The sequence below is a fragment of the Macrobrachium nipponense genome, chromosome 4, assembly GCF_015104395.2.
Source record: "Macrobrachium nipponense isolate FS-2020 chromosome 4, ASM1510439v2, whole genome shotgun sequence".
Taxonomy (NCBI): domain Eukaryota; kingdom Metazoa; phylum Arthropoda; class Malacostraca; order Decapoda; family Palaemonidae; genus Macrobrachium; species Macrobrachium nipponense.
In genome coordinates, this window is record NC_061100.1 from 21,318,018 (window position 1) to 21,325,063 (window position 7,046).

The 7,046-nt window shown below is 36.6% G+C and overlaps 1 long non-coding RNA gene across 1 annotated transcript in view; it reads right to left on the bottom strand.

Annotated features, from left to right (window-relative positions):
* LOC135211572 (uncharacterized) overlaps positions 1–6,445 on the bottom strand; it is a 46,354-nt gene extending 39,909 nt beyond the window's left edge. The window contains exons 1-2 of the long non-coding RNA XR_010313668.1: positions 6,317–6,445; positions 4,576–4,694 (exon numbers count right to left, since the gene is read on the bottom strand). This is a non-coding gene — a long non-coding RNA (uncharacterized LOC135211572). The remainder of the gene's footprint in view (positions 1–4,575; positions 4,695–6,316) is intronic.
* Positions 6,446–7,046: the final 601 nt, after the last annotated feature.

Below are 7,046 nucleotides of genomic sequence, written 5' to 3' on the forward strand. Positions count from 1 at the left end.
AAATTTACGATGCCTGCTTCGTGTCAGGCCTATTGAAACGGATTTCATTAAGTAAATCGTGCTATCTCAGCAGCAACTGGCTGGGGGAATATTTTCAATAAAGTGACAATCACTAATCATAAGTTTAACCTTTTTTCAACGTCCACTTTTCCTGCAATAAATTAAGAATAATAAAAAATGTAGTGGGTTTCAGGTTGAAGCACGCTAATATATATAACGTGTGTGTGCGTACATGTGTGTGTGTGTGTGCGTGTGTGTAGCATTACCTCCCTGACAGGACCTCAATTAATTATTCAGACTAACTGGACTAACCTGTGCAAGCTTATTACCGAATACTCCTTCATAATTCAGGGGAATATTTCCGGGTGTTGACTCCACATTTCTTCACAAATTTCTTGGATATTTCCCGGAGAAAGAATTCAACTTAACCATGTTTACTGACACGATCCAGGATGGAAATGATAAGTGATATTTGATGGGTCATATCTTATTTCTTCTTCGGCCTTTTCAGCGAATTCCAAGAAACGCCTTCCACTTTTTTTTTTTTTTTTTTTTTTTTTTTTTTTTTTGCGTAATCATGGCCTGAGGAAATTCGTCCGTGAAATGTATCAAACAGGAATTTGTGCCTTGATGAAACAGCTTCGATATCGTTCGGGGTCATTTATATGACCATCGATAAACGCTTTTTCCGTAAGTGTCGGTCGACGTTGTAGTTAGAAGAATGGATAATTTATGAGTACGGGTTTTTCACAGGATTTATTCTCAGTTTGCTTGAAAAAATATTTTAGGAAACTCGTTGGATTTCTTTGCTGAAACCTCTGTACAGTTTATCCTCAGACGTAGCCATGTTTTGTAGACTCTCCCCGGTATGATAAACAAGTAAACCACAGATAATGAGGAAGAACTAACAACGAATAAAAGAAGAAAAAATATAACAAAAAATCTTTGACATCTTTTCATTACATTTATTCAACTACCGAGATTTTCCAAAATTTAGTGGAGCGGAAGGGACAAACATAAGTTTCCTGAAACTGGATCGAATATCCTCCTCAGAATATATTTAAAATGACATATTCATGAATCTTGGTGGATTCCCCTGCTAACATACCGCCACAATTTCTCTTAAGCATATTTTGTATACTTTTGCAGGTATAACGCTATGTTCTGTACACTCTTGCTGGTGTAACGCTATATTTTGTACACTCTTGCTGGTATAACGCTATATTTTGTACATTCTTGCTGGTGTAACGCTCTGTTTTGTACACTCCTGCTGGTGTAACGCTATATTTTGTACATTCTTGGTGGTGTAACGCTATATTTGTACATTCTTGCTGGTGTAACGCTATATTTGTACATTCTTGCTGGTGTAACGCTATATTTGTACATTCTTGCTGGTGTAACGCTATATTTTGTACATTCTTGCTGGTGTAACGCTATATTTTGTACACTCCTGCTGGTGTAACGCTATATTTTGTACATTCTTGCTGGTGTAACGCTATATTTTGTACATTCTTGCTGGTGTAACGCTATATTTTGTACATTCTTGCTGGTGTAACGCTATATTTTGTACATTCTTGCTGGTGTAACGCTATATTTTGTACATTCTTGCTGGTGTAACGCTATATTTTGTACATTCTTGCTGGTGTAACGCTATATTTTGTACATTCTTGCTGGTGTAACGCTATATTTTGTACATTCTTGCTGGTGTAACGCTATATTTGTACATTCTTGCTGGTGTAACGCTATATTTTGTACATTCTTGCTGGTGTAACGCTATATTTTGTACATTCTTGCTGGTGTAACGCTATATTTGTACATTCTTGCTGTAAACGCTATATTTTTTGTATTCCCTTGCTGGTGTAACGCTATATTTGTACATTCTTGCTGGTGAACGCTATATTTTGTACATTCTTTGCTGGTGTACGCTATATTTTGTCATTCTTGCTGGTGTAACGCTATATTTTGTACATTCTGCGTGTACGCTATATTTTTGTCATTCTTGCTGGTGTAACGCTATATTTGTCCATTCTTGCTGGTGTTAACGTATATTTGTACAGTTCTTGCTAACGCTATATTTTGTACACTCCTGCTGGTGTAACGCTATATTTTGTACACTCCTGCTGGTGTAACGCTATATTTTGTACATTATTGCTGGTGTAACGCTATATTTGTACATTATTGCTGGTGTAACGCTATATTTTGTACATTCTTGCTGGTGTAACGCTATAGTCTTCGCTGGTGTAACGCTATATTGTGTACATTATTGCTGGTGTAACGCTATATTTGTACATTCTTGCTGGTGTAACGCTATATTTTGTACACTCCTGCTGGTGTAACGCTATATTTTGTACATTCTTGCTGGTGTAACGCTATATTTGTACATTCTTGCTGGTGTAACGCTATTTTTGTACATTCTTGCTGGTGTTTGTATTTTGTAACGCTATATTTGACATTCTTGCTGGTGCACGCTATATTTGTACCTCCTGCTGTGTAACGCTAGATTGTACCATTCTTGCTGGTGTAACGCTATATTTTGTACATTCTTGCTGGTGTAACGCCGTTTTGTACACTCTTGCTGGTGTAACGCTATATTTTGTACATTCTTGCTGGTGTAACGCTATATTTTGTACATTCTGCTGGTGTAACGCTTATATTTTGTACATTCTTGTGGTTGTACGATATATTTGTACATTCTTGATGGTGTAAACGCTATATTTTGTACATTCTTGCTGGTTTACGCTATATTTTGTACATTCTGCTGGTTTAACGCTATATTTTGTAACATTCTGATGGTTTAACGCTATATTTGTACATCTGCTTGGTGTAAGCTATATTTGTACATTCGTGCTGGGTGTAACGCTATATTTGTACATCTGTGCTGGTTTTTTTTTAAAGCTATATTTTGACTTCTTGCTGGTGTAACGCTAATTTTGTACATTCTGGTGGTGTTTGTAACGCTTATTTTTGTACATTATTGCTGGTTTGTAACGTATATTTTGTACAGTCTTGTGGTTTGTAACGCTATATGTACACGCTATATTTTGTACAGTCTTGCTGGGTTTAACGCTAATTTGTACCATTCTGTGGTTTGTGTTAACGCATATTTTGTAATTCTTGTGCTGGTGTGTACACGCTATATTTTGTACATCTTGCTGGGTAAACGCTCATATTTTGTTACATTCTTGCTGGTGTAAACGCTATATTTTGTACATTCTTGCTGGTTGTAACGCGATATTTTGTACATTTTCTTCTGGTGTTAACGCATATTGACATTCTGGGCTTTGTAACCGCGTATATATTTGTTACATTCTTGACTGGTGTTAACGCTATATTTTGTACATTCTTGCTGGTTGTAACCGCTTATATTTTGTACATTCTTGCTGGTGTAACGGCTTATATTTTGTTACAACTTCCTGCTGGTGTAGCTTATTTTGTACACTTCCTAATGGTGTTAACGCTAGGTATTTTGTACAATCTTGCTGGTTTAAACGTATATTTGTACATTCTTGCTGGTGTAACGCTATATTTTGTACCATGTCTTTTTGTTGATGGTTGTTAACGCTAATATTTTGTACATGCCTTGCTGGTGGTAACGCTATATTTTGTACAAAATTCTTGCTGGTGTAAACGGCTAATTTTGTACAATTCTTGCTTGGTGAACGCTATATTTTGTACATGGTGTCTTGCTGTTGTAAACCTATATTTATACATTCTTGCTGGGTTGTAACGCTATTATTTACATTTTTGCTGTGTAACGTATTATTTTGTACAAATTCTTGCTTGGTGGTAACGCTATATTTTTGTACCACTGCCTGCTGGTGGGTAACGCTATATTTTGTACATTCTTGCTGGGTTGTTAACGCTATAATTTGTACATCTTGCTGGGTGTAACCGCTATAGTTTGTACATTCTTGCTGGTGTTAACGGCCAATATTTTAACATTCCTGCTGGTTGTAACGCTATTATTTTGTACATTCTTTGTGGTTGTAACGCTATATGTTTGTTTACATTCTTGCTGGATTGGGTAACGCCTATATTTTTACATTATTGCTGGTGTAACGCTATATTTTGTACATTCTTGCTGGTGTAACGCCGTTTTGTACACTCTTGCTGGTATAACGCTATGTCCAGTACACTCTTGCTGGTGTAACGCTCTGTTTTGTACACTCTAGCTAATGTAATAAACAAATAAAAATCACAGATAACGCAGAAGAACAAAAAATTATGAACAAAAGACGAAAAAATATGGCAGTAAAGTGTCTGACTTCATTTATAATCGTTAGATTTCGAAATTCTCCTCAATTGAGTGGAGCCGAATCAGCGTACTGCAGCGCTGTTTCCTGGAACTTAACCTCTCATAGTCAAGTTATTTTTACGAGCCCATTATATGTTAACTGTTACTAGTTTAAAAAAAAAAAAAAAAAAAATCAGATAAATTAATCCGGATACCATATAAGGAAAACATGATTTTCCCTTACCATACAATTCAATAGCGATACCACCATAGCCTTGCTCTGGAATATTTATCGAAGAAGAAGAAGAAAAAAAAAAACTCGATATAAAAGTCCTACTTACCGAGAGATGGTATTTTCATATTGATGCACTGTTGCGGGTAGGGTAGCGACATTACACCCACTAACTACTGTATAGGAGTCCTTTACGCGCCTATTTGAAATGTCAGTTGCCTTGCTGCCCTGTTGGGGTACACAACGTGGATTAAATTGCATCCAGGAAGTCAGGAATGTATGATTTTAGTTGTTTGTGTGAAATGCCAAGCTGCTATGTTATCCTTCAAGCTAGGCTGAAACTGACTGCATACACACACACACACACACACACAGAGAGAGAGAGAGAGAGAGAGAGAGAGAGAGAGAGAGAGAGAGAGAGAGAGAGAGAGAGAAGAGAGAGAGAGGGAGAGAAGGGAGAGAGAGAGAGAGAGAGAGAGAGAGAGAGAGAGAGAGAGAGGGAGAGAGAGAGAGAGGGAAGAAGGGGGGAGTTTTGCCATGGCATTTCAGTTCCATTTAAACATTCGAATATGTAGTGGCATCCTTAGTAAAATGAGATTACAGAAGTTCCATTTGCTGCCATTGGTTGAAACGTACACCTTGTGCTTAAACTGATTGAGAGAGAGAGAGAGAGAGAGAGAGAGAGAGAGAGAGAGAGAGAGAGAGAGAGAGAGAGAGAGAGAGAGAGAGAGAGAGAGAGAAATTCTAAAAGAAATATTGAACATCATTCGGATAGTGCAACAACATTACACCAACTGTCTTTAAACATAATGTTAGCTACGACAGTGGAAAAATATCCGTAAACTTGGCTGACATTCCACATGACTTTGACATTTCAGTAGACGTCATTTTGTACGTCTCTTGAATCCTTCAATCACCACTGTTTCACAGTTACCTCTATATTCCTTTATCGGTGATCTTGCACTCTCTTTTCTTACCCTTACACGCTGCCCATGACGAGAGCATCATATAAATGACATTTTAAATAATCGTCTTGCAGATATGAATCTCCCCTCGACGAGAAATCCTCCTGAGAAGAAAGAAATACATTCTTTAATACTCAGTTTTACTGTGCTGTCCTAAAACATTCTTTTATCGTCTCTTCTCTCAAGGCGTTTCGTTTGTCCAGTTTTGTTAACTACTTCGTCGGTTTAATGTCAAAACGTTAACGTTTCCTCTGTCCTCAGGAGGAATTCAATTAGCTGAGAAAACTGAGACAGCTCTGGTCTAGCACGAGTTTAACGCATCAGCCAGCGGCGTTAAAGGAACTATTAAATGGAATCTCTGGAATATGAGCTCAGTAAGAATGCCATTACTTTTCAACTTCAGAGGGAATTGGGATGCTGTGATGGACATTCTTCCTCTCTCTCTCTCTCTCTCTCTCTCTCTCTCTCTCTCTCTCTCTCCCCTCGAGATGGTGGCGAGCAAGATGAAAGAGAATACGAAAGGAGGTACAGTAATAGAAATGAGAGGAAGTGTAGCTAGGGGCTAGAAGGAGCCCTGCAAAGAATCGTAAGTAATGCCTGCAGTGCACCATGTGAGGTGCACTGACGGCACTACGCGCCCATGAGGACCGAGAAAAGGTGACTTGACTGATAGGAGTATGAAGTATGCTTCTTCTCAATAGGCAGGAGAAGGAAATGGATAAAATGGCCAAACTTACCATATCTTTCATGGAAGGTATTGTATATATATTGTGTGTATATATATATATATATATATAAATCTATATATATATATATATATATATCTATATATATTAATATATATATATATACTTATATATATATATACCCAAATAATAGGGTTACCTGCTGACTCATCAGTAGCCAATGTCTGGTTGTCCCAGGTCCTCGCCTGGGTGGAGCACCGATTTGGGTATTGATGTGTGTACATGATCTTTCGCTTCTAAGGCATTGAGCAACCTTTGACCTTGAACTGCGAAATAAGAATCATTTATGTTTGCAGTCTTCACGTGGAAGGTGTTAAGAATACAAATATGCTTCATACGAACAAAGAAATGAAAAAGAGAAATGAAAAAAAAAATGAGGAGAAGGATTAAGATTATTCCCTTTTTGCTAGAACAGTATTCACCAGGGAGATTATTTACCCTTTGACCTATAAACCTGTGACCTGAGGACTTAGGTTTTTTTTATAATTCACAGGGTAGCTTAGCTTTTTTTTCAACCTTTTATTTATTATTCATACTGAGTCAAAAAGTGGAGAGGGTATTTCCTAAGTCGGTTTATTTCTCTCCCTTTTGAGTAAAACAATGAATGATTTAGACTTGCAATTTCTCGATATTCGTATTTCTTTACCACGCTACATTCAGGTAGACATTACATAATCAGACAAGACACATAGATGCGAATTTACATACACACATACACGTACTTTATATATATATATATATATATATATATATATATATATATATATATTATATATGGTATATATATATATATATATATATATATTACATATATATATATATATATATATATATATATATTACATATATATATATATATATATATATAT